This window comes from Xyrauchen texanus, chromosome 50 (assembly GCF_025860055.1).
Source record: "Xyrauchen texanus isolate HMW12.3.18 chromosome 50, RBS_HiC_50CHRs, whole genome shotgun sequence".
Taxonomy (NCBI): Eukaryota; Metazoa; Chordata; class Actinopteri; order Cypriniformes; family Catostomidae; genus Xyrauchen; species Xyrauchen texanus.
Window position 1 is genome coordinate 8,702,526 of NC_068325.1, and position 27,814 is coordinate 8,730,339.

The following is a 27,814-nucleotide window of genomic DNA, read 5'->3' on the forward strand; positions in this document are numbered from 1 at the left end:
TATGTAATATCAAACCCAATATTCTACCACAGTTTCCACTTTCATCTTGTTGAAGATCTTCAAGGCTAATTTATACTTCTTTGTAAACAGGCTTCTTTAAGTTTGGCTTAAAATTATGATTAAAAGGACTGACATTTTCGTTTATCTAAGGTGTTCGTTTGGTGATATTTCAACTGTTCACGCACACCCCTGAATTCTTGACCTTGGACAACTTGGCAACTCAGAGCATTTTATCATTGGTTAAAGCTAATTGTGGATCTGATTTGGGAAGTGGTGTTCTTTACATTTAGTTGTATGTTTCATATGTGCGATTGTATTTACTAGCTGTGAAATTGGGTGGGATTTTTTTATTTTGTTAAAGATAAATAAAAAACATATTATCACAGGTTTTAAAATTTATTTCATTACTAAATGTTTTAGCACTTGTTTATAGTTTTAAACAAAAATGTAGGCCTATCCAACAAATAGCTAGCTCTTGCTGCGTTCAATACACAATGAAAGTTATCCAGGGAATCTCTAAAAACTCAAAAAAATTACATTTCCATGTCTTACAACATTCATTCCTAAGGGCTTGGATTTCACTCTTCAACCAGGGCTGAGGGTGAGTTTTGGTTGTCTAAGCTTGGATGGAGCAACCACATCCAAAATGCCTGTGCATGTAAAATTAAACCAATTGGTAAGTTCTTCTGTACCAAGGCCAAGGGAAGGGAATTCTATGATAAGGGGGAATGAAGGAGCAAGAAAAGCCCTAGAAAATCTCACTGCTGTAGGCTCATTCTCTACCGGAGTAAAATGACCCATAGTTATGGGAATTGACAGAGGAAGCATAGCATTAAAAAGGATAGGAGTATTATCTGATAAATGGATGACATCGTGACTACATTAGTAATAGGAAAACCTAAAGACAGAACTAGATCTAGAGTATGACCGAGCCTTTTGAGTAGGCCCAGAGATAGACTGGATGATGTTGAGTTCGTAAGTTCTAAGAATTCTCTAACCAGAGGTTTGGATGGACTACACACATGAATAGTGAATTCTCTAAGAAGACAATTATCAACAGTAGGAACAAAAAAACATACAAAATCAGAAAACTCCAGAATAAAATCTTTGTGCACTTATTTATAGACCCCCTAAATATAACAAAGTACAGGAGATGCAAGCTCTACCTTAAACAGTTGTAAATCAAAGCTGGTGTATTTTTCAGTTGAGAGTTGACGACATTTAAAATGGTTCTTAAAAACAGTTGCTAAACCCCCGCCTCGTACAGAGAATCTAGGGGAATTTAAAAACGTGCAGTCATTTGGAGAGACTTCTGCAAGAGGACTTAAGTCCACAACATCCAGCCAAGTCTCTGTCACAAATAAAAATGTACAAATTATGAGAAAAAAAATAATCATCAATAATAAAATTCTTATTCACCAGAGATCTCGCATTCATTAGCGCTATCTTACTTTTGAAAGGATTACAGATTGAGGTGAATCCAACACAGTGTGTTCCAACAGTCTAAGTTTTTTAAGATTAGGTCCTCTGTTCTGTATAAGCGATCTCGTCTGTGCACACCAAAGAGTTTCCATCAGCTGATCTGGGACAACAGGGAGGAGCCATGAGCATCTCATCTCCATGGTGACAAGTTGTGCATTTTCCGGCAGGACGCAGACGTCAGAAAACAAAGTGTTTGCATAGCTAGAGGAGGCATTTTGGAAAGTCGGCTCTCTCTTTGCCCTTAGTAATTCACTTCCTATTTTGCCTCGTTTTCTGTGACGCTTCTTTCATTGGTGGGAGCAACAATACAAGTGACAGAGTCCTACTGGTATTGACAAAAGGAATCCAGGATGCACAACGTTCCGACCACCAGGATCCAGGCGGCACCTGGCGAGCATAGAAGTCTGTATGTTAATGAGAGTTTGGTGATCGTAGGAAAGTTTACTGCCATATGACGGTGTAACAGCCAGAGCACACAAAGCTATGAGAGCCATGAATATAAACGTACACATGCAAACAACAATTGGGACCCAATGGCTTACCTACAAAGATTCTGGCGCCATCTTGGATCTATTCCTGAATAGACCCAGGAATAGATCCAGTCCCTCACAGCTGTTGACAGGTCAGATAGACACGGTAGGTCCTACAGCATTGTCTATTATAAATAGCTGTCTAACGGCATTGTTGCTACTTGCTTCAAGCATGCAGTGGTTCAGCCTTTTATTAAAAACAAATTTGGATCCCAGTGTTTTAAATTAATTCAGACCTATATCAAAACTTCCATTTTTATTGAATGTTTTGTAATTTTTTTTGTCTCAGCTTTTTAATTAGATAATGATGTTTTGGATAAGTTTCAGACAGGTTTTAGAATGTACCACATCACAGAGTCCGCTATACTTAAAGTCACTAATGACAAAATGCTGGCTGTTGATTCTGGCCATGCAGTTGTTCTAATTCTGCTTGACTCAATTGCTGCTTTTGAGATGACCAATCATGAAACTTTAAGGCATTTGGAGGGTGAGGTTGGTATCCAAGGTACCAACTTAAACAGGTCTTATTTAACAGAAAGGGCCTTTTTCATTAATATTGGAAGTTTCTGTTCTTCATCATCAACCCTCAGTTGTGGCATTCCTCAGGGCTCTATCCTTGTGCCTATTTTATTTCAAAATATACGTGTCTATTAGGTTCTATTTTCTGCAAGCATAATATTTATTACTATCTTTATGCTGATGACACACAGTTGTACATTCCACTTAAACCAGGAGATATTCACTCTTTCAATTCCCTCCTTCAGTGCCTGAAAGATGTTAAGTTGTGGTTGGTGAGAACATTTCTCCATCTTTTGAATGTATTGTGTGAGTGCACGTGTGTCTGTGGACGTGTGTGCGCGCTTGAGTGTGATCATGAGAACAGGAACTTTTCAATGTAGAAATAATGCATAAGCAACTATGGACGGTTACAAATAGCCCTGATGCAAAATGCCCAGAGGTCAGTAACTTTGAACAACAGATTGACTACTGTCAATATGCCAATTGTGGTACAATTAACGTGTTAACATGCTGGACGAAGGTGAGCTACAATTGCATTATCTTGGTTTGTTAGTCGGACAAAAGCGTTTAAAAGTTTGATTTCAGTCAGACTAAAACAATCATTTGTAAAGTATGTGTAAAGATAGTGAGAACACAATCTAATTGTCAACACAGCCCAGGAGAAACTAGCCTTTTGACTTTAGGCCATAAGCAAAGCTTTGTAGTCTGCATCTAAAATTTGTTTGTGGCTTGAATGTTCAAAAAAATTTCCTGAAAAAAACAACAACATCAAAGTGTTTTACAAGCCTTTTGGAAGGCTCTTTTTTCCTCTAGATAAAGACCCCCTGAATAAAACAGCAGTTTTTTGTCCTTCAGTTGGGGGGAATTCCTGAGCAGTACAAGCTGACCGTGTAGGAGAAAGTTCTGCATGATACATTCACTCATTCAGCGTACTTTAAAAACACAGAGACCTAGTGGAAAGAAAAGTTCTTAACTCCTCTCAACAACCCTAAGTCCTACAAATTACTCTTTTATCTAGCGGTTGAAAGGGTGAAAGGTCAAGGTCATGACCTAGAATGTATTTGTTTGCACCTATGGGATGCCTATGAAAACCTCTTGTCCTCTGAGTTGTTACTAGTAGCAGGTGGCTGATAATAACGTCTTAATCTGCCAAAGAGCTCGGTGTGAGCTCTCACATGGAGAATAAAGAAAAAATAGCTAAGAATCATTTCATGCAATCTTGCTTTTGCACCATTATTTCTTGCAGCTTTCATGCACATGGTTTACGTTATCGTGTGCAAGATAATTTCTATATGAATGACTCCCTTGAAGACTGTAAAAAGAACCATATGTGAAGTTTGAAGGAAAGGGTAGAGCAGAGGTGGGGACTTATCCAGGTTGATTGCTCTCTTAGGGTATGAGGTGGGGCCACAACATACATCCCCACTATTTGTGTTTGTCTCCCTGGAAACCTCTGATAGTGCAGTGAGTGGACAGCAGATGTTTTTAATTGTGTGTGTGTGGGGGAGTGGTCACACAAAACATGTGTGAGAAAGTGTTCTGGCTCATGGGGTAATACATCATTCTCACACACACACACATCAGGGTTTTTTTCCCCCGACTGCGAAATACCCTTCCAGGAAACGTCCCTTCCTTCATTCATGCAAGCTCTGATTGTTTAGCTTTGGTTTGCTCACTGACCAAGTCACACACACACAAAAGGCCATGCCAAGGTCATTGCATTCTGATCAGAACCTCAAAATGCAATTCTGAAAAATAAAAATAAATAAATGAAAATTGTCATTTACAAGGGGTGTAACGATTCATTATTCTCCATACATCAATTATAAATTCTGTTCTCAAGGAGTGAAATAGAACCAGCCTTATTTTACTCTGACAACAAATACAGCAAGTAATATTGTAGCCCAAGTACATGTCTTTGACTTCACAAAAATAAACAGAACATAAAATATCACATAAGAGGGGATTCCTGTTAAAACAAGACCACACACACACCATGTAATTGAATGCATTGAACATTATATAATCCACATGAAGCACAATGTGCACACAGCCCATAATATGTTATCTGGCTAAAAACATGTTGGCTTTCCTGGTTCAGATGATCGGAAATAATGTAATATATTGTCCAGTGTCATGAAACGCTAAACCAATTGTTTTAGGGTTCAGATCACTGTAACTAGAGGTGGAAGTCATAACATTTTGGGCAAAGATTATCATTCACTGTAATTACATATTGCCACCAGGATATGGTGCCAAGTAAATGACACCGACTCAATGATGACTCAAATGACACAGGGTGGAACTGAATATCTTTTTACTAATGCCTTCGTGCTTTGGAGAGAGAGAATATCTTGAGTCAATTGTTGTATTGCCATGTGTAATTAGTAGTGCCCGATCGATTTATCGATATTATGGATATTAGCCTTTCACAGATGTATCGGCGCATGTGTTTACCGATATGCGCAGAGATGAATCCTTTTTTTTTTTTTTTTGCTATAATTTGTATTTATTCTTTATTTACATGATCAGCCATTGACTTATACTATACATACAGTACTGATTTTTATTTAGTTATAATATTAATTTTATTATTTATTTAAATGGTCAGCCATTGACTGATACTGAATATACAGTACTGATTTTTAGTTAGCATAATTTTAATTTATTCTTTATTTAAATGTCAGCAACTGATTGATGCTGAACATCCAGTAATGATGTTTTAGCAATTGATTGTACTTTTATGTATTTTTTATTTTCTCAGTGTTCATTTATAGAATTTGTTGACAATGTATAATAATAATGTCAAATATTCTTTGATAAAAATATTTTTAAAAAGCAGCCTTCTGAGTACCTTTGCATAGTCATATCGGTGCAAAATCACTGAACAATCCACATAGAAAAGGTCTATGTTTTCATTCCAGCTCAAAAAAATTAACTATCGGCCACCAATATCGGCAATCAGTGAATTTCCCCCCTCTAAAATCAGTATCGTATCGGTCTCAATATCCCATTTCGGTTGGAATGTCGTAATTAGTACCATTATGTACAATTATTATGTTTTATTTGTTTCGAGATGCTTTTGGACACTTGGAGATGTTTTTGGACACTAGGTTAAGTTATTTTTGTAATGCTAAAACTTTTGATTGCTTTGTCGTATGAACACAAAATTTTACTCTGTTACAGGTGTCATGATTGTTTTTCGGAGCTACCTTATTTACATACTGAAATATGTCATATAAAATCAGAAAAATAAGATACAAATTTATTTTTGGCTCAAGTTTTTTTCCTCAAGTCCCTCGCCGGCCTGCACCACTCTCTCACCCTGCTTGAGCTCCGACATAATCTAGATCGGCGCTTCCACAAGATCCTCCAAGCTCAATGCCTTCTCCCAACGACTCCTTGACGCCTCTCAAAAATGGCTGCTGGCGGGGGACCATGATATCAAGGTGATGGTCGACTAGGTGGTGCTGGAGTAGCTGATTCATCAACTAACTTAGGGTATGGTGGAATAGGTCCAGTGCCACCGCCTGGCGTCGCTGGAGGAAGCGGTCCAATTGGCAGAGGACCATATGTCGGCGTACTCAAGGGCGGAAGAGCCCTCCCGCTCTCACTCTTCTCCCCCCTGTGTTTCGCCCGATCCCTTCTCCCTGCCCTCTCACTCTGCTCTCTCCCCACAGTTTATCCCAGTTCCTCAGAGGCATGGAATCCTGCCGCCGAAGCCAGCTTCCTGTTCGCAGGGGTTTGTTCCCCCGGTGATTGCACTGCCCCATCGCTCTCCCCCTCAAGTGGATTTTCCCACCGACGCAGGTGTGGGTGGAGCACTTGGGCCAGTCTGTTGGAGTTGCGGGGATCCGGGGCACTTCTGCGATTAATGCCCTGTGATGGAGCTCAGAACTATGGTCCGGATCCTCGACACTCCATAGGCTGTCCCGATCGGGCTGAATGGTGCAGGATACCGGTTAGAGTCAAGGGGAGTACACACCAAGCCTTGGTGGACATGGGTTGTAACCAGAACACTATCCACCAGTGCTTGGTTCAACACAAGGCTTTGGGCAAAACTAAAAGGGTGAGGGTGAAATGTGTACACCTGTGGTGACCCTCGTTACTACATTTCGAGGAATAAAGCATAGAGTGGAGGCTGTGGTTAGTTCCCGCCTCACCCATCCGCTGATTCTGGGAACTAATTGGCCGGAATTCCAAAATGTGTTAAAGGGACTGTGTGCAGATGGGTCCTGCGTGAAAGCTGCGAGATGTGAAAGGTGCGATGCTTTGCCAGGGGAGGCAGAGCAGGGGCTGTCTTCATCAGATCCATGTCAGGGTGACGTAAGGGGGAGAGGCTATGGCCCCTCACATCCTTGGGGGGGTTTCCCAAAGGAGATTTCCCTCTGGAGCAGTCGAGAGACAAAACCCTCAGGCATGCCTTCGACCAAGTGAGAGTTTTTGATGGTCAACAACTCCAGCCGAACATCGCGCTTCCATATCCAGATTTTGCACTAATAAAGGAGCTGTTGTATAGAGTGATGCTTGAAAATGTGGTTCCAGGCGGCTCATTATAATCCGAGGGTGGGTCGCTTAGGGGAGAGGAAAACAATGAACCGACTAATAGCCCGTTTTTATTGGGCGGCATTGGCAGTGATGTTCAGAGGTGGTGTTTGCGGCATGCCGCGAATGTCAGCTGGTGAATCCACCAGCCACACCAAAAGCTCCATTGCACTCCCTTCCACTGATCGAGGTCCCCTTCAAGAGAATTGGCATGGACCTCGTCGGGCCATTAGAGCGGTCAGACATTGCTTTGTATTAGTCCTGGTGGACTATGCAATGCGATATCCAGAAACAGTGCCTCTACACAACATCTCAGCGTGCAGTGTTATGGAGTTTCTCTTGAAAATAATCTCTTGGGTGGGGATTCAGAAAGAAATCCTCACTGATCAAGGAACAACATTTATGTCACGGACACTCCGCAAGCTCGATTCGCACTAGTGTTTACCATCCACAAACAGATGGCCTGGTGGAGCAATTTAACAAAACCCTTAAAAACATGATTTGTAAGTTTGTGCATGAGGATGCTAGGAATTGGGACAAATGGCTCGATCCCCTCTTATTCGCAGTACGAGAGGTCTCAAGCCTCCACTGGGTTTCCCCATTCAAGCTACTGTATGGGCGGCGCCAATGCAGTGTGCTTGATGTCATACGGGGGGGGGGGGAACTTCAACCAGTAAGAATTAAAATTAATACGTTCTTGATCTCGGAGGAAAATTCCACACTTTGGGGCAACTAACACAGGAGAATTTGCTCCATGTTTAGGAACGTCAATGCTGATTGTATAACCGGGAAACTCGGCTGCGGGAATTTGCACCGGTAGACAAAGTGCTCATATTACTCCCCACATCGGGCTCCAAATTACTCACCAAGTGGCATGGTCCATTTGAGGTCACACGATGAGTGGGGAATCTCGATTATGAGGTAAAGTGAACCGATAGAGGAGGCGCACGTCAAATATATTACCTCAACCTCCTGAAATTGTAGAGGGATGTAGTCCCTGTGTCGTTGGCTACGGTAGTTCTGGAGAGGGTGGAGCTCGAACCGGAGGTGAATACAAAACCCAATCATATCACAAGGTTAGGCACTTGCGGAGATCACCTCTCACCGTGTCAAGTTGCAAAAGGAATTTGCAGATGTGTTTTCTCCTCTGCCGGGTCATACAATCTTCATCCAGCACCGCATCGAGACCGAGCCGGGGGTGGTGGTACGTAGCCATCCCTACCGATTGCCCGAGCACAAAAAGAAAATTGTTCGGGAAGAATTGGATGCAATGCTTGATATGGGGTTAATAGAGGAATTAACCCCATAGCCAGATTATGATTAACACATGTTTCTAATTGCAGTGAGCTTGGGGAGAGTATATAAAAGGACCACACCTCTGACAACAAGCAGAGAGAGTCAGGGACAATAGACTTTATTGTGAAGCTGATGAATTATTGTTGTGAAACTGCAGAATTATTATTGAGAAGCTGTAAAGCACTGGAGTATATTAATTAACCCTCACTTGTGAAGAAACCGCTCTCCTGTGTCCTCATGCTGTGAAGCTCCTTTACAATTATTTATTTATTTTTGTAGAGTTAAAAGGCTTTGATTTGTGGCATGCCACTGAAACTGGAAATCTTGAAAAATACCTTCAGAGCTTAAAGGGTTAAATCTAATAGAAAACCAAATCTAAAATTGAATCAATTAACCCCCTATTGTTTACTCAGCTTCATGTCATTCCACACAATATGCTTTTTTTCAGTATGTTGAAATTCATTATGTTGAGTGTGTTGAAAATTCCATACCAGTTCTTATTGACCATGTCTGTTGAGCTACAAAAAAAGCACCTTAAAAGTAGTCTATATGACTAATGTGCTCTGTTTCAAGTCTTACGCTGTACGATTGCTTCGTGTGAGAAACAAACCAAAATTTCTAAAAAATAATCTTGGCCTTCAGTGTGCTGAGGGTCAAAAGAATGATTTCTTCAAAAATCTGACTGGTCCGGTTCTCGAGTTCCGCTCACTGACTCAATGACAGGATTTTCATTTTTGGCTGAACTTTCTCTCTGTCTCTCTCTCTCTCTCTCTCTCTCTCTCTCTCTCTCTCTCACACACACATAATCGGCCCCACAATGGACATGATGTGACTCAGAAATTAAATTAGTTAGAATGCAACAATGGCATCTGCAGATGTGAATGGGTCTCTTGTTCCCTTCCGCTTTGTCTATCAAATATTCATTCTTTTTTTATTTACTCATTCCCATGCCAGGAATATTGAAATGATCCATTGGGACAGTGAGATGCTTATTATGTTAAGTGCTAAAGATCGCTAAGCAACTTTTTGAGCTTGAGCTAACCAGATCAAGTTATGGCGATATCAGATCGTTTGAAAGGTTGCATTTGTAAATTATTCTCTTATACCAGGATTTACTACTAAGAACGGGTTTGATATCACCATGTGATATTCACCATCAGGATCTAATCTGTGCCTCTGCGACGGCTCTGGGGCTTGAACTTGTGTGGTCATGACTGATAGAGTCAGTGCAGTGCCATGTGATACAACGCAGCACACAAACATCCTCTTTATAAGTTTATCAACTTCATCACAAAGCAAGGTCTATTAAACATGGATGAATGGTTATTGGATAGCTCTATTGGGAACGGATGTTTTCAGTGGATCAGTTATATGGTAATTATTGATGTTTGTTTGGTTAGTGGTTAGAATTAATTGGAGGGTATTAATAATCCTCCTGGGATTAGTTGAATTGTTTATATAAGCAAAAACTGGCATGTAAAAACCTTTCTGTGTACTTTATCAAGCTATTTGCTTTTTTACGAAGCAAATTGTGTTTTTACTTGTTTTTGTTTTTTTTTGCTTTTTCTTCTGCTTTGTCTTCTTTGGTTGAGTTTAGTTTTGTTTTTGTTTTTTTCATTTGTGTTCCACGAATGCCTTTTAATAAAGAACAGAATTTTTTTTGGGGGGGTGAATTAACAAGTGATTAGCTGGCAAAATTGTACCGGTGCCAACAGAATAACTGTGTGTGGAGCAAATTAAGCGTCTCATTTCATGTCTGAATGGTTGACATCTCTATTATCCTGGATTACACTTTTGCCGCTTTCATTTTGATCAAAAGCTGAGTGCCTCTTTCTTTGTCTGCAGTCAATACATAATCACTAAACATGAACGAGCAAGCGAGCTATCAAGTTTTAACCATGAAATTAATGTTGGCACGGTTTAATCTGAAAAAACTTTGATCTGCATTGAGATTAACAGGAATGAATGGCCAATTAACTTCTAGCCAAATAAGAATATTCTGTAGTGATTGTAGGCAGGGTCATTTAAGGATAAGACACTCTCTTTGGCCATAAACACTTTGTTGCATGCAATCTGTAGCGTAATTCACACTGTCATTTATCATTGTAGGTCAATTTGCGGATTACTTAATTATGCTTTGATTTGTAAATGTTGGTGGTTATATTTTTACATACAGTTTGTGAGGTCAGTCCCATGATTTCTGATTGGTCTGTTTTTGCAGCTTAGTGTCATAGATGGTCTGGGTGTACTGAACTGTAGAGTATGTTTACATAAATGTCAGACTCTTATTTCAAAGGTGCAAGGAAAATCCTGTATCCCATTATGTCCCTTTTTAAGTCTTCCATGTGCCCTCTAGGATGGAAGAGAATCCCAGATTCCGTATTTAATAAAAACGTTCGGAAATCCGTTCAACATTCATATAGTTCAAGGTAAAAGCACAAAGCACATTTCAAGTTTTTCTCTTGTTGAACTCTCTCTAGAGAAAACACAAGGTCATGGAGAGGTAACAACTGACTGTAAACTACAGTATTTGTGTAACTTTGTCACTGTCCACCACTGATCTTTGTCAAGCTGTATCCGCTGTTCTTGAAAAAGTTGATAGACCACGCAGGAAATTTTACCTTTTACACCCTGACCAGGTCAGATTTCGACCAAAATATGACCACTTTTATCCGTCCCTCAGTTTTTTTTCAATATCCCTCAGGCATTTTGATTTCATCTTGTGTTTAGCTGATATGGTTTTATACAGGTTCTGCATTCAGAAGACTTATGTTGACTGTTTGAGAATTACCATGGTAACTATGTACACGTATCTGTTTATTGAGAATCGAAAATATGAAAACACATGATAGGGGTCAGTTTATCCACTGTGCATGTTGACTGGACTGAAGGTTCTGCTTTGCACACTTGAGGAATTTGTTGAATGCTATCAAGTGATGCTGCCCTATTGGAGCTGTATTGTTATTGATGCATCAGCCCTAAACTTTACAGTGTGCCTAACTGACAAACTGAAGAATTAAATACAGCAATAATGAGTCTAATTATGTAAATACTTAATTTTGTTGATGTGTTCATCCTTTTTCTTTCATATGCAACCTACAAATTACTTTACAATTGGAGCTTTTTCTCTTTATTCATAGAAACTTTAAAGGGCACTTGACATACTCTTTTTGTAATTGTATTGCCTTCCCTAAGGTCCACTGATAATGGTAGTAATTTTTGTTTTGCACCACAACAGTCATAATTTATTAATATATGATAATTTTCCACCCTGTCTGTGGCCCTCTGTCTGAAACTCTTCCACGTAGCTGTTGTGATTGGCTAACATTGTTCAGCCCCTTAAAAACAGCCAATTTTTAAACTCAATCGGAAGAGAACGAACAAGCTCTACAAAATTATGTAACAAAAGTCCAGGGTTTACATCCAAAAAATTGCATCAGAATATATTAAACTGTTCATCCCAAGCACAACTGTTAACACTCCGCACCATAAACAATCAAACAGTCATTTGAAATAATCAAGAATGAAACAGTTTACTTACCCCTCCTTCAATAACAGTTCCTTGGCAACGCTTGAATTGTATTATGACTGGTTCACATGCTATTCACCCTGATATGAGGCAAAAAACTAAATGTACATACATGGTGTAAAGCAAGGTGAAACAAGTCACGCATACACATAATGTACACTATTGTCTTGCACTGAAGCGCACATCACTGGAAAAACATAAAAATGGCCAAAGACTTCCATCTTGTTCATGCTTACATAAACCAACAATATCAAATAGGGCAGATGGGTGCGAGAAGGCATCCAGAACACATTTATGCTCAAAACGGCAAGAAGCATAACAGCTGATGAAACTGAATTGGGTCTCCTTTTCAGAGTTGTAACTTGACATCACGTCTTTTAAAAGCGGCACAAGATACATGACAATGGTTAAAGACGTCTGTCTTGTGCATGTTTATATACAAAAACAATTCAATTCCTTTGTTGTTCAGGAATAGTTAAACCACAGTAGGCCTGTTTGTCCTGCTCTCTATCTCTTAGTACAAACAGACTGCCAGTGAGCGGGGCCAAAGGTGCTGTGATTTAAAGTAGGCTTTAATGTTTTTTCTCTGTAGAGGCGGTCATGAATTAATCTACCCCTAGCGTTGTAGGATAGTCACGGAAGTAGAGGTGGTTGGGCAACTTGGGTTCAATTAATGCTTTTATTGCATTGGGGATTAAGTTTTGAGTTCTGAAATTTAAAGTATGTTTTTATAGACCTCTTTGATTGTCGTGGCTCCCCCTGAACAGCCAATAAAAGCTTGTACCTGAGTTGGAGGAACCTGTTTTCCTGTATCATCCTTGTTCCCCCTACACTCTTATATGTCAAAAAATCAAGGAAAATTGTATTCCTCATGACATGACCCCTTTAAAGCAAACATATGCACTAAAATCTCTGAATCATCTAGATTCACTACTTCAGAACTTTTCTCTTAAAGTATTCATTTCCGTGCCTCAATCCATTTGTCCAACTGTGTGTGTGTGTGTGCGCGTGTGTGCGCGTGTGTGTGCGTGTGCGCGTGTGCGAGTGTGTGTGTGTGTGTTTATGATCTTCTGTAATGCTTGAGTTCACCTGCTTAATGAGCATGTCTCTGTTCCAAGTGCAGGTGTCACTAACTGTGTTCGTGAGTGGAGCAGTTGTTCGGCATACACTGCATGTATTGTTCATAAGTCAGGGCAGGTTCAATATTAGCCTGTACTGTAGCTGCAATGATTCTGTCCTTCCCTGAGGAATCATACAAAGCCAAGTGGCACTCTGACGGAACATGAGAAATGATGGCCTGATTTGATATGACGACAACATTTGTGTGTGCCAATCCCACCCACAACTGCAGTGTTTTATCACTGCAAAAAATGGGTTCACACAGAAAGCAAACACTTTTTTTGCTGCAGATGTGTGTCATAAAAGCCATAAAATAGGTGCTACTGCAATGGCTTATGTTGGGCTGGGCTGCAGAAATACACAATAAAGGTCAAAGTATACTTCGGTTTTCTGGGTGGCAAACTTTTGTGCACAGTGTGTGTGATTCCAATTTCGTCATCGGCACAGTATGCACAAACAATACGTATGCAGCCAGAACAGGGTTAGCACTGCATTTGCAGGAATAACCCTGAATTGCGGGGCCAAAGGTATACAGGGTGAAACAATGTGGTATTATAACCGAGGGTAAAGTATGAATGTTGTGAAACATTCCGTTTACCCAGGGTTTAGAATGAGCCAGGGTTAACGATTTCAAGTGTGAAAAGCCCTTAACTGTCATAAGTAGTCATGTTGCGTTTGTGTCCGTTTGGGCTCACAGTCAAATGAGGATACTTTGCTAGAGTGCTCGACCGTGTGCGAGATGTAACGGTGCACAAAAAAGCAAAGTATACCCTAGCCTTTAGCCATTTTTACAACAGATCTTTTGGTGTGGACCAGAGTCTGTTTGCAGTCACAGTTCAGTTCGGTTTGGTTGGCGTAAAAGCTGGGTGACCACCCATGGAACTGCATCCAAGACTGCTTAAATACATCAGTCTGGGGAATGATACATATTGACCTTTGTATGGTTCGCAATTGTAATCTGGCCCAATTTGTTGAAATGATCCAGTTTTGGTGACAATCTTTGCATCTCAAGTGCTATTCTCAAAAATAAAAAATAAATTATTGGTTACCTAGCTACCCTACAATGGTTAACCGCTGCCACTAGTACTAACGTAAATTATGCAAATGCTCTGTGGTTCACAGATAAATACATAAGGATGGGGGTGGAATAGAATTCTGGTTCAAACCAAGTGTGAAAACAATCTCAGTCATCTTTAAAAAATGAGAGCAGGTCCTGATAATGTTCCAGAGTCCTGGGTGTTTGTTATTGGATGTAAATTAAAGCAGTCTGCTATAGGAGGTCAAGTGTTTGCATTCCAAAGTTTTTGCATCACATAATGCACCTGGGCCATTCAAATAGAATGAAAGATGATCAAAGAGTTAATACCTGGAGATTTGTTGTTCCGCACACACCAGTGCCAAAAGAGAGCAAACATGGCCTGTTGAATAGTACCTGTTTGCGTAAGAGCACAGGGAAATATACATTCACTCGCACCTGTTCTGTTGGTATTGCACAAGTTATATAATGGGCAGTGCAGTGTAAATAATTGAAAAGGGAGGGAAAGAGATATCAGGACAGTCTCCATAAAAGTGAGACTTTATTTCTGGCGAAACCACAAGAGAGTTTTCCACTTGGGTTTGCTGGCTCTCAGGGACTCTTTCATGTCCTCGGACTGTGTCTGATTAATTGACCTCCCACCGGTCTGTCCAGAAAAGTCTCATGGAAACCATTTATTTATAGTCTGTCTGACCCTGTTTGTCTCTCTCTTTCTGTATCATTGCTTTGGTTTGAAAGAATGAATGTACTGGGTTAATTATTCTTTAATCTTTGTAAAAGCATAACTGATCATATCAAAATGCTGGCAGAATTCAAGTAGGTATAGCTGCAGGTCGGAGAGCTCCAAATGGCAGTGAAATCTCCAGAAGAGGGTGGAGTTACTCCAGAAGGGGACATGGTTACTCCTAAATGGGGTTGCGCCAACTTCAAAAAAAGGTGCGTCACTTCCACACATGGTTGGGTGGGGGGGTGGGGAAGGGTTAGGTGAGGGGCTCTCTTTATCTTTGCTGGTGTTTTGGAGCTCCCACCCCTTTTGGAGCTCTAATTACTCTTAAGTCAGTTATTTTGGATCTATAGTGCGAAAGTCACTGCGGTGTCATGCACAGTGAGCTACGTGATAAGATGCATGGATTGACAGTCTCAGAAGTGGAGTAAACCGAGACTTGTCCTCTGCCACCCAGAGTGAGGTAACTGTGCCACCGTGAGGAACTATTAAGTAGTGGGAATTGGGCATTCCAAATTGGTGAGGAAAAGGGGATGAAAAAATTATTAAATGCATTTCTTATTTTCAAATATTGTTTCCTCAGAAATACTTAAAAATCATTAATGGAACCGCTAAAGAGCTGGTATTGCACAAGGAATATAAACCAGAATTGTTAAATACTTTTATTCCCATCCCTAGTACCTAGATGGATTGGACAGATCCAAGATGGCGGCGTGGTAGCACGCAGCGGCCACTACGGATCCAAAATGGTGCTATTTTTGTTAAAAAAGCCAGACTTTTGCGGCACATGGACATCGGAGCAACCGGTGTTCGTGTCTACCATTGCCATACACTACTGAAATATAAAACTCATGCAAAAACCAAGCTGCATTATGACCTGCAGGAGGCGCTACGCGTACTCTGCTTGCTGCGGAGACCAGGCCTCCAGTCCTCGACGTCGCCTGATGCCGGTGGCCGTGGGAGAGGATGTCGTAAGCGGTGTGCGCGGCAAGAGGGCGGGGTCCGTGCTAGGCTAAAAACAAACCCTAGCCGGCTGGCTCTCCCGTCTGTCCTGCTCTCAAATGTTTGCTCCCTGGACAATAAACTGGACTATATCCGACTCCATCATGCTATGCAGCATGAGTTTATAGATTGCTGCGTCTTTGTTTTCACTGAGACGTGGCTCAGCGACAGAGTTCCGGATGCCGCCATTCAGCTAGACGGGCTCGCCTCGTTTCGTGCCGACAGAAATACAGCTCTCTGCAGTAAGACTTGCGGTGGTGGCTTGTGTGTTGCAAGAACTCTATGCTAGTCTCTAGTTACTGTTCATCGCTGTTGGAGCTTGTGACTGTTAGATGCAGACCTTTTTATTTACCACGGGAATTCACCACTGTTTGCATAACCGGAGTTTACAGTCCTCCCAGCGCTAATGCTAAGAAAGCGCTCTGTGAACTGTATGGGGCTATGAGCTGAACTGCAGAACGCTCACCCGACAGACTGTTTATTGTCGCCGGAGATTTCAACCATGCGAATCTCAAGACAGTGCTCCCTAAATTCCATCAGTATGTGGACTTTGCAACGAGAGGGCTGAACGGCTTGATCTTGTTTACACAAACATCCCAGGTGCGTACCGGGCGGAGCCCCGCCCCCACCTCGGCTACTCAGACCACATCTCTGTTATGTTAATTCCAGCATACAGACCGCTCGTCAGACGCACTAAACCACTTCAGAAGCAGGTGAAAACCTGGCCAGCAGGAGCCATCTCTGCTCTTCAGGACTGTTTTGAGTGTACTGACTGGCACATGTTCAGGGAGGCTGCAACATATGGTGATTCTACCAACTTGGAGGAATACACGGCATCAGTGACCAGCTACATCAGCATGTGCATTGATGATGTCACTTTCTCCGAGACCATCACCACACGCTCCAACCAGAAGCCGTGGATGACTGCGGAGGTGCGCACGCTGCTGAGGACCCGAGATTCCACCTTCAGAGCAGGCAATAAGGCAGCCCTAAGAACAGCTAGGGCCAAACTGTCCCGGGCAATCAGAGAGGCAAAGCGCACACACGCCCAGAGAATCCAGTCACTTCCAGGACAGCTGTGACACGCGGCGCATGTGGCAGGGCATCCAGGCCATCACCAACTACAGGACAACATCAGTTGCCTGTGACAAAGATGCCTCCCTTCCAGATGCGCTGACCGACTTCTACGGTTTGAAGTGCAGAACGATGTAGTGGCGAAGAAGACCACCCCTCCTCCCAACGACCAGGTGCTCTTTCTTACCACGGCGGATATGAGGAAAACTCTACGTAGAGTCAACCCACGGAAGGCTGCTGGATCAGACAACATTCCTGGCAGAGTGCTCAGAGGATGTGCAGACCAGCTAGCAGATGTTCTTACCGACATCTTCAACATCTCTCTAAGCAGCGCCGTCGTTCCAAAGTGCTTCAAGGCCACCACCATCATCCCCATGCCAAAGAAGTCTTCAGTGTCCTGCCTCAATGACTACCGTCCCGTCGCACTCACACCAAACATCATGAAGTGCTTCGAGAGGCTCGTCATGAGGCACATTAAGACCCATGCTGCCCCCTTCACTAGACCCACTGCAGTTTGGGTATCGTCCACAACCCTCCATATGGCCCTCACCCACCTAGACAAAAATGACTCATACGTTCGAATGCTGTTCATAGATTTCAGCTCAGCATTCAACACGATAATTCCTCAGCACCTGATTGGAAAGCTGAACCTGCTGGGCCTGGACACCTCCCTCTGCAACTGGATCCTGGACTTCCTGACTGGGAGACCTCAGTCAGTCCGGATCGGGAACAGCATCTCCACCACCACCACACTGAGCACAGGGGCCCCCCAGGGCTGTGTGCTCAGTCCACTGCTGTTCACTCAGCTGACTCACGACTGTGCAGCAATGCACAGCTCGAACCACATTTACATTTATGCATTTGGCAGACGCTTTTGTCCAAAGTGACTTACAGTGCACTTATTACAGGGACAATCCCCCCGGAGCAACCTGGAGTTATGTGCCTTGCTCAAGGACACAATGGTGGTGGCTGTGGGGCTCGAACCAGCGACCTTCTGATTAACAGTTATGTGCTTTAGCCCATTACGCCACCACCACTCCCCATTACGCCACCACCACTCCAAAAATGGAATTTACATTTATGCATTTGGCAGACACTTTTATCCAAAGCGACTTACAGTGCAATTATTACAGGGACAATCCCCCCGGAGCAACCTGGAGTTAAGTGCCTTGCTCAAAGGCACAATGGTGGTGGCCGTGGGGTTCGAACCAACAATCTTCTGATTAACAGCCCTGTGCTTTAGCCACTACGCCACCACCACTCCTCTTGTGGTGGTGGCGTAGTGTGGTGGATGAGGTCGTGTCATCGTCAAGTTCGCAGATGACACGACCTCATCAGCAAGAACGATGAGTCGGCATACAGAGAAGAGGTGCAGCGGCTAACGGACTGGTGTAGAGCCAACAACCTGTCCCTGAATGTTGACAAAACAAAAGAGATGGTTGTTGACTTTAGGAGAGCACAAGGTGAACACTCTCCGCTGAACATCGACGGCTCCTCTGTGGAGATCGTCAAGAGCACCAAATTCCTTGGTGTTCACCTGGCGGAGAACCTCACCTGGTCCCTCAACACCAGCTCTATCACCAAGAAAGCCCAGCAGCGTCTCTACTTTCTTCGAAGCCTGAGGAAAGCACATCTCCCACCCCCCATCCTCACTACATTCTATAGAGGGACTATTGAGAGCATCCTGAGCAGCTGCATCCCTGCCTGGTTTGGGACTTGCACCGTTTCGGACCGCAAAGCCCTGCAGAGGATAGTGAGGACAGCTGAGAAGATCATTGGGGTCTCTCTTCCCTCCATCAAAGACATTTACAAAAAACACTGTATTCGCAAAGCAACCAGCATTGTGGACGACCCAACACACCCTCACACAAACGCTTTACCCTCCTGCCATCTGGCAAGAGGTACCGAAGCATTCGGGCCCTCACGGCCAGACAGTGTAACAGCTTCTTCCCCCAAGCCATCAGACTCCTCAGTACTCAGGACACGTGTGTGTCAAACCAGTCTCTGAGTTGCACTTTAATTACTGTCACTTTATAACTTTCTGCTACCTCAATAACTGCTGTGTGCATAGAACACTATCTCATAGTATGTTATGTTTAAGTTTTTAGAAACTGTCATCTTTTTGCACTACTGTGTACTGGTCGGCGCTGCACTGTCTCTCAATGTGCCTATTGTCCTGTCCTGTTCATTGTCAGAAATTACTTGTACTGTCCCGTACTTTTTGCACGTGCACTTTATATAGGTGTATATATATAGGTATTTTATTTAGTTGTATAGTCTCATGTGGTCCTGTGTTTGTCCTATGTTGTTTTTATGTAGCACCATGGGTCCTGGAGGAACGTTGTCTCATTTCGTTGTGTACTGTACTAACTGTATATGGTTGAAACGACGATAAAAACCACTTGACTTGAGATATGGTCCCTCCTTCAATGCAAGTATAAGGGATTATTTTCAGCCATTTTATTACCTGCCAGGTGAAAATTGTAAATCTGATTGCTTAGAAAAGTAATAGCACCTTTGCCACAAGTAACACAATTTAAGGTATAATTCGCGTAGCAGCACAAATTGTGCAGAATGAGTTACACATCAAAGTTTAAAACTTGGAGTTAGGGGTTTGTTCATATCTCTAACATTAAGTATGAAAATAATGATGCTTGCCTTATTGAATACCACTTTTAAGAAAGCTGTAATAACTATTTTAAAAAAGAACTGGTCCAAGATTTTTTATCAGTCTGGATATATTATACTGACAAACTATAGCTACAAATCTGTTCACAGTCTAGTTTAAATGTTTTATAACTGCTCAGTTACTGTATCTGTAAGAATTGTTGTCTTTATGGAGGACAGTCATACAGGAGGAATGAGCTTTACTTCCCTGATGTTGATAAGCGAGTTATGTTTATGCGTATGTTGGCGGGAAGGGTTTACTAGAGCGATAAAGACTGTTGGTTCACATATTCTCTCTCAAACACACATGGGTGGGATGTTGGCCAACCGTGTTATGACAACTCTCCGGTCAAAGGAGTAACAAGATTTCACACCTTCTGTATGACACAGCAGTATGTGGATCTGTGTATTTAGTGTAACGCATAAAATTTTTAATTCTTATAATCAGATTACAGTGACTGACTTTCAATTGAGACAATTAATTTTGAGTAGCCTACATTATTTTTTTTGGTTTTTCCCCGATAATTTTGACTGTGTTAATGCGAACGGCATACATTTTGCCAAAGGTGTGTATTTTTGGAGAAATTTTGATAGTTCAACCTCAGTTCCTATAATACATCTATAATATGATGTGTACACACAATAGTTTCATTTAGGACCTTCAGGACAAAAATGTCCCCATTGAAACCCATTAAAATGGCAATTTTTGATCCCAGTGACAAAGCATAAAACCAAGAACTCTGTTATTATGCTTTCATTTCGGAGCCCTGGCTTCCAAAAAAAAAAATGTTTTCTCCATTTTCCACCAGATGATGCCATTTTTCTCATGTTTAGACTATGGAGCAATACATGCTTTTTGTCCTATTTTCTGTTTGCTGTATTATAGAGCACTGCAGAATAAATGATGCAGCTAAAATTGTGTGGGTGTGTTGGTATGGATGTCAGAGTGTGTTTTGTATGTGTGTATTGAGAAATGTGTGTGTGTGTGTGTGTGTGTGTGTGTGTGTGTGTGTGTGTAAAAACAACAGTGGCATATGTAAACAAACTGGCATTTAAAGGGTTAAAATCCTGAAAATGAATGAATATTTGTTTCATTCTGGATGAACCTATAGTCAGGACTGATGTTTGTTAAGATTAATTGAAAGTGAAAAAGAATATTAATGTATAATATTATTATGATAGTTTTTTTACGTGTAACTTTTTTACACAAGGGTTAAAATATGAATGGACGAGGAGTTATACTTTGGTCTGTTCTAAGGGACCTGGATTAAACCATGGAGTCTTATCAATTACTTTTGTGCTGCATTTTTGTGCTTTTTGAAGTTTTGTCACCATTCACGTGCATTGTGGACATACTTAATTATTCTTTTAAAAATCTTTGTGTTCTGGAAAATAAAAAGTCATACACATCTGGGATGGCATGAGGGTGAGTAAACGATGAGCGAATATTAGTTTTTTTTGGTGAACTATCCCTTTAACTTGGACCGGGAACATTTCTTTATCCTGGAATTGTCCTCTGTTAAGCGATAAATCGGACAGAATTCTTAACACAAAATGGATGTGCTGATCACAGCTGTATTTTAACTGCTTATGAGATAGTGTAATACTTGAACAGTGTGTTGTGTGGGTTTCTTGTGTACTGTGAGGATATAATTAATTTACATTGGGGATTTGTGTCGTGGCTGTACAGTGCTAGGCAACGCAATCATTCTCTCTCTCAAACACAAACGGAGTATAGTAAACACTAGCTGAGGGCGGGGCACCTAGGCAGTCCTGTGCTCTGATTGGTCAGTCGGGTTTGTGTGCGCTGTGAAGGGGACGCGATTACTTGGTCACATGGTCGCATCAGTTTCTCACTCCTTTGAGGCAGATCCTCGCGAACACTCTCACATTCAAACTCACACTACATCTGAAATTCCCCCTTTTTAACGAGGGGAGAGGAGTGTCGTTGTGCGAGAGTCGCATTTTTCGCAGTGTTGTTTAATTTTTTGGATTTTTTTTTTGTGGAGTGTTGGAGGTGTTTTGTCGAGTTTAATCCTCCTGAGGTAATCTGGGATTCAGAGCGGGAAAAGAGATGCGCTCAAGCGCTCACTGGACTTTCACTCTGTGAGTCGCAAACAGGTGGGTTTAAAGCCATTAAACACTGGAAATACACACAAACAATGTTTTCTTTCCTTTACAGTTCTTTAGGTATCTATTGTGGGTATAAGTGAATATATTTAAGTAAACCAATACATTGCTGAGTGCAACAGACACGGTGAAGTTAAGTGAGTTAACGTGTTAAAAGCCCTCAATGCGAGACCTATTCGTCAACACGGGGTTGTGCTTTTAAATGAGATCTTTTTGTCTCCTCGTGTAGATTAATTGTTCTTGTGCGTTTCTCCATTTATTTTCAGTCATTTTCTGAGCGAGCACGCGCGTTTATATTCCGACATCCTGAGCGCAAGACGGTCTTTCGTGCGATTGAAATCCGATACTAAACATCTCTCGCGAGTTGCGCTCTATTTATAGAGCTGCTAAAGATAAAAGGGCATGATGATGATGAAGGGGGAGGGGGTGACATACATTACTGTGGCCTCATAAAGCATTTGGACACTAAAGCCAAGCTTAAAAGCGTAAATGAATGTCACTGCATTTGATAACAAAATACTAAACCATGTGACGTTGTTTAAAGAACAATATCCAAAGCACGTTAAGTATACATTGCACAGGAAGAAGTTTGTAATGATTAAACAAAAAAACTATTGTTAAAATAATGTATTTAAAAGTATTTGAACAGAGTGTTAGCTAGTTGTCAGTTTTAGTGTATAGGTGCATTTAATAGGACACATGTGAGGACTTCACTTAATACATTTACTACAGTGACCTTCGAGTCAGTTGGTTGAAAGTCATTGGACACAGTTTTGAGAAGCATACCATGAAATAAAGTTTGGAGATGCCACTTTTTTTACATTATCTAATGCATTGATATTCATACTTTTTTTTATGTTGCCTAAGATTATGCATTTACTTACCGTTTCATGTCACTCTGTTTCAGTGAGTAATTGTGTCAGTTTACCATCAGTGACCTAAAGATAATGTTTTGTATTAGTCTGGTGTCTAGGTTTACAGTCAAGGTCTGGAAACTTAATTGTTTATTTACAGTATATGCAACATTATATATATATATATATATATATATATATATATACATACGCACACTGATCAGTCACAACATTAAAACCACTGACAGGTGAAGTGAATAAAATATATTATCTTGTTACAATGGCACCTGTCAAGAGGTGGGATATATTAGGCAGCAAGTGAACAGTCAGTTCTTGAATTGCATGTGTTGGAAGCAGGAAAAATGGGCAAGCGCAAGGGTCTGAGCAACTTTGACAAGGGCGAAATTGTGATGGCTAGAGGACTGGGTCAGAGCATCTCCAAAACCCCAGTTATTGTGGGGTGTTCCTGGTATGCTGTGGTTAATATCTACCAAACGTGGTCCAAGGAAGGACAACCGATGAACCGGCAACAAGGTCATGGGTGCCCAAGGCTCATTGATGCGCGTGGGTGGGGCAAAGACTAGCCCGTCTGGTCCGATCCCACTGAAGAGCTACTGTAGCACTTAGGGGTTAATGAACATCTAATTTTTATATGGCTAAATTGCAATATTCTGACAGTGTGACTAAGTTCACCTTTACTTACTTCAGGCTCGTACTGTTAAACTACAGTAATCTCTTTGGATTTCTGATGACAAACTAAACAACTTGCATTTTTCTACAATCGAGAGTATTACAAGAAAACTGATTTTACACATTAGGAAAACCGGTAGCTTGGTCCTTAGTAATTAAGATCATGTATCACATTTCTTCCATAATATCCACAGTTTTATCAATTACATTTGTAATAAGACTATGGTCACCAAAGGTAAAACCATGCTTGGCTCCTACATACCATGGATAGTGACTGGTTTCTATATAAAGACCTATGGCATTTTTGAAAATTATAAACGGCAGTCTAAATTCATTTAAAAGCTTTTTCTGATACAAATACAATAGTTAATACAGTTATTGTTATTACAGTAAATCTATGGTAAATGTTTATAAGCATTGTGATGTGAGGATTGAAAAGCCTTATTTATTTTCTCCTTTTTTTCTTTGTCAGTGCCTTTGAGAATGTGGAGGGCTCTTTATTTTAAAGTAGTTTCATTGCTGAGACAAAAAGGTTTTGCAACAGACAGTCTGTACAGCATATAAATGGGTTTTGCAATTCCTGCTGTTCATTTCACTGGTTCACAGGTGCTTTTAAAATAATCTGTGTGTTTGAGACCAGTCCATGAATTACCGCACCTGCTCTGCGCTCCTGCTGCTCTTATCCATTGAGCAGTGTCGCTGATAAATGGCCCATGTAGCACTATTTCAACTGAGACGTTGCGATCCCCTGACATCCTACGTTTCAGAAATGAGCTTGTGGGTCACATGAAATGAAGCGAGTTTGGCACGTGTTATATGCGGTGATGTCACGGAGTATGTTGTGGATCTCTTTCTCAGTGTACAAAGCACACAACCGACTGGGGCTGTCAAGCATTATGTTGCACCAATAATATTAAAATAAGCATGTGAAAAAGTAACAGAGGCGCTCCTGTTGTGGTGTTGCACTGTGTTACACTGCTGCCACACGATTGACTGATTAGATAATCACATAAGTAGATGTACAGGTGTGCCTAATAAAGTGGCCGGTGAGTGTAGATAAAGTGTTGTCTAGTTTATAAGATGATTCTCACAAAACCTGTCAAGAAAATCTTTGTATAGATTTGGTCTTTATTTGTCTATATTTTATCCTAAATCAAAATAAATATGAAAAAAACATTTTGCGTATAGAAAACAAACCCTGATTTTAGGGCCATTAGGATTTTTTTCATTGCAACATTATTTTCATGACAGTTAAACGCATTGTACCCCCCAATTCGCATTACCGCAAATAAATGCATTTTATTTATTTTGAAATTCTGCTTTAAGTTTTCCAAAAATTCTTGAGAGTTCTGTTTTTAAGAGTTTATTTATATTTTATCATTAAAAAAAACGGTCCAATCAAATAAATTCTTAGAACTTAAATCAAAGGAAAACAACATTTCTTTTCAACATACTTTTTACATTTTTCATACATTATTTCTATTTTTTATTTTTTTTTAAATCAAATTATTACACTTTACATATGCTCACAGTACAATCCAAAACACAACTTTGGAGTTATTTTTTTTTTATTTTTTTGTCAAATCTTACACCTCCAGATAAGCAGTTCACTTAATAGTCTAATGTGCTTTTTAAACTGCAAAAGGCTGCGATGTAAATATGTAGTCTGCATATGCTGGGCACTTCAAGGTAACTCTGTCATCTACACACACACACAGACGACGCGTGATGCTCATGATCAGATTATTTAGCCTTGAAAGGGACATATCTGTTTATGCTCTGTTGTCAGTGTATGAGGGGCTTGCTTTACATGTTCATTTTGAAGTGTGCAGCACATGTAGACTATATTTACAGTGGCAAGAAAAAGTATGTGAACCCTTTGGAATTTCCTGCATTCATGTATAAATTTGTCTTGAAATCTGGTTTGATCTTCATCTTAAGTTACAATAATGAACAAACACAATCCATTTGAACTAATAACACAGCAAGTATTGTATTTTTCTTGTACATATTGAATGCATAAAGCATTCACAGTGTAGGTTGAAAAAAGTATGTGAACCCCCTAGGCTAATGATGTCAACAAATTCAAATTAGAGTCAAGAGTTGGGAAACTTTGCATCCAATTAATTCAACGATATTAGAGGTGTGGGTTAGAGCTACTTGACTTATAAAAAGCACTCAAACATTTTGAGTTTACTGTTCACAAGTAGCATCTGCTGACGTGGAAGGCCTACGATCAAGAATTGTTGATTTGCATAAAGCTGGAAAGGGTTGCAAATTTATCTCAAACAGCGTAGCTATTAAACTGTCCACAGTTAGACAAATTGTCTATAAATAGAGATGATTTAGTACTGTGGCTACTCTCCCAAGAAGTGGCTGTCCAGCCAAGATGACTCAAAGGGCACACCGCAGAATGCCTAATGAGGTAAAAAAAGAAACCTAGAGTGACCGCTAAAGACTTAATGAAATCATTGAAACTGGTTAACATCTCTGTTCATGAGTCTACTATATGGAAATCATTGAAATATGCATGGTGTCCATGGCAGGGCACCAGGAAGGAAGATGCTGCTTTCCAACAAAAACATTGCTGCACGCCTGAAGTTTGCCAAAGACCACCTTGACACTCCACAACACATTTTGGAAAATGTTTTGTTGGTTGATGAAACTAAGGTTGAATTGTTTGGGAGGAACACACATATTGCTACGTATGGCGTAAAAAGGGCATTGCATACCAACATGAAAATATCCCAGTAGGTGAAGGCCATGATGTGTGCCATCATCAAAGAAAAAATGTATTCCCAAGTTTATCAAGATATCCTACAGGATAATGTCAGGGTTACTTTGCACCAGCTGAAGCTCAGTAGAAGTTGTGTGATGCTGCAAGACAATGACCCTAACATCCAGGGTTTCCTGCAGCACTTTGAAACTAAGGTGGCCGCCTAAGCAACACACGCCTGCCGCCTTAACTACGTCGTCAAAAAAATATATATGAGCGATATTCGCCGTGTTACTCTGTCCTGTTTTCTCCCTTTCCATCTTTAAATATGTGATAAGCCTTCGTGTTCGCTTCAGTCTTGTTATCAGCGCGTTCTTCCGCAGCGGCGCCGAGCGTGTGTGTGTGTGTGTTCATCTGAGCCTCATTGGTCTGTCACTGCTCGTCAATGTCAGAATATTTGAGATGACCAATCAGATCAAAGTAGGCGGGCTTTATGTTCACAGCGCAAATTTTAGCAGAGCGACTCGACGCGCTTCAGTTTACGGTCGGTCAAGTGCTAGATAAGATGTAAGTTGCTAAACTAAACATTTGCTATTTGACTGTTTTTTAGGTCATAAATGTTATTTATGAAAATATGCATAAATGGTCCACTCGTAAAAGAGTGCAATTACCGAAGGGCCCTTGAAATGTTTTTTTCTAAACCAAGGAGGATAGCCTGTAGCGATGCTAGGTGTCAGCTCTGCCATAAGCAGTGATTGTAATAAGCTTTGCACATTTTGACGGACTATTAGATGTAATGTTATTACCTTGACAAACTAATACATCATTAAAAAGATATGACTCAAGTTTCAGTATTTGTCTTAATTTGTGTCAGGAGTTATGCAACTAACCCCCCACCACCTTAACTAACAAATTTTCTGCGGGAAACCCTGCTAACATCAAAGTAAATCCACTACAGAATGGGTTCAAAAAAAGAAAATCCACCTTTTAGAGTGGCCAAGACCTTAACTCAATACATTTACACTTATGCATTTGGCAGACATTTTTATCCAAAGCGACTTACAGAGCACTTATTCATTGCATACAGTCCACTTATTGGTCCACTTGCATACAGAGCACTTATTACAGGGACAATCCCCCCGGAGCAACCTGGAGTTAAGTGTCTTGCTCAAGAACACAATGGTGGTGACTGTGGGGTTTGAACCAGCGACCTTCTGATTAACAGCCCTGTGCTTTAGCCACTACGCCACCACGCCACCACCACTCAATAGAGATGGTGTTAAAGCCGTTCACACCAGACATCCTAAGAATATGACTGAGCAGAATCAGTTCTGCAAGTAAGAATGGTCCAAAATTCCTAATGAACATTGTGCAGGTCTAATCCGCAGCTACTGGAAATGCTTGGTTGAGGTTATTGCTGCCAAAGGAGGATTGGCCAGTTATTAAATCCAACAGTTAACTTTTTGTCACAGCACTGTAAATATTTAATGGGATGTGTTCAATAAAAACATGAAAGATTAAAATTGTGTGTTGTTAACTTAAGCACATTTTATGACAAATTAATGTAGAAAACCAGCTAATTTCACATACTTTCTCTTGCCTGTGCATTTCAATAAACTGCAGGCTTTCATAGTTTAGTCATCACACTAGGATAAATCATAGTTTTAATTTGATTAGGGGAAGTGACCCAATTAAGCCCAAGTACTATCTATATAACCCCACTTAAGGTTTTATTTTGAAATATAAAAAGACAAAGCAAGAGAAAAACATTTTTACAGAGGACATGCACACATTTAACTTTTTATTTGGAGGCAATCAGATGTTTTTGTTCTTGAGTTATTTGGGAACAATAAATGTGCTTAACTATCTTGAAAATAGTGTTAATGCAAAATGGTCCTAAA

The 27,814-nt window shown here is 40.8% G+C and overlaps 1 protein-coding gene across 6 annotated transcripts in view; it reads left to right on the forward strand.

The window, feature by feature from the left end:
- Nucleotides 1-27,814, forward strand: part of LOC127641038 (gamma-adducin-like) — a 169,350-nt gene that overhangs the window by 69,038 nt on the left and 72,498 nt on the right. The window contains exon 1 of one of the 6 annotated variants that reach the window (XM_052123784.1): nucleotides 21,329-21,644. The exons of the other annotated variants lie outside the window; for them this stretch is intronic. The gene's annotated coding sequence lies outside the window, so the exon portion shown is untranslated. Of the gene's footprint in view, nucleotides 1-21,328; nucleotides 21,645-27,814 lie in introns of those variants that run through there. 6 annotated transcript variants of the gene reach the window in all.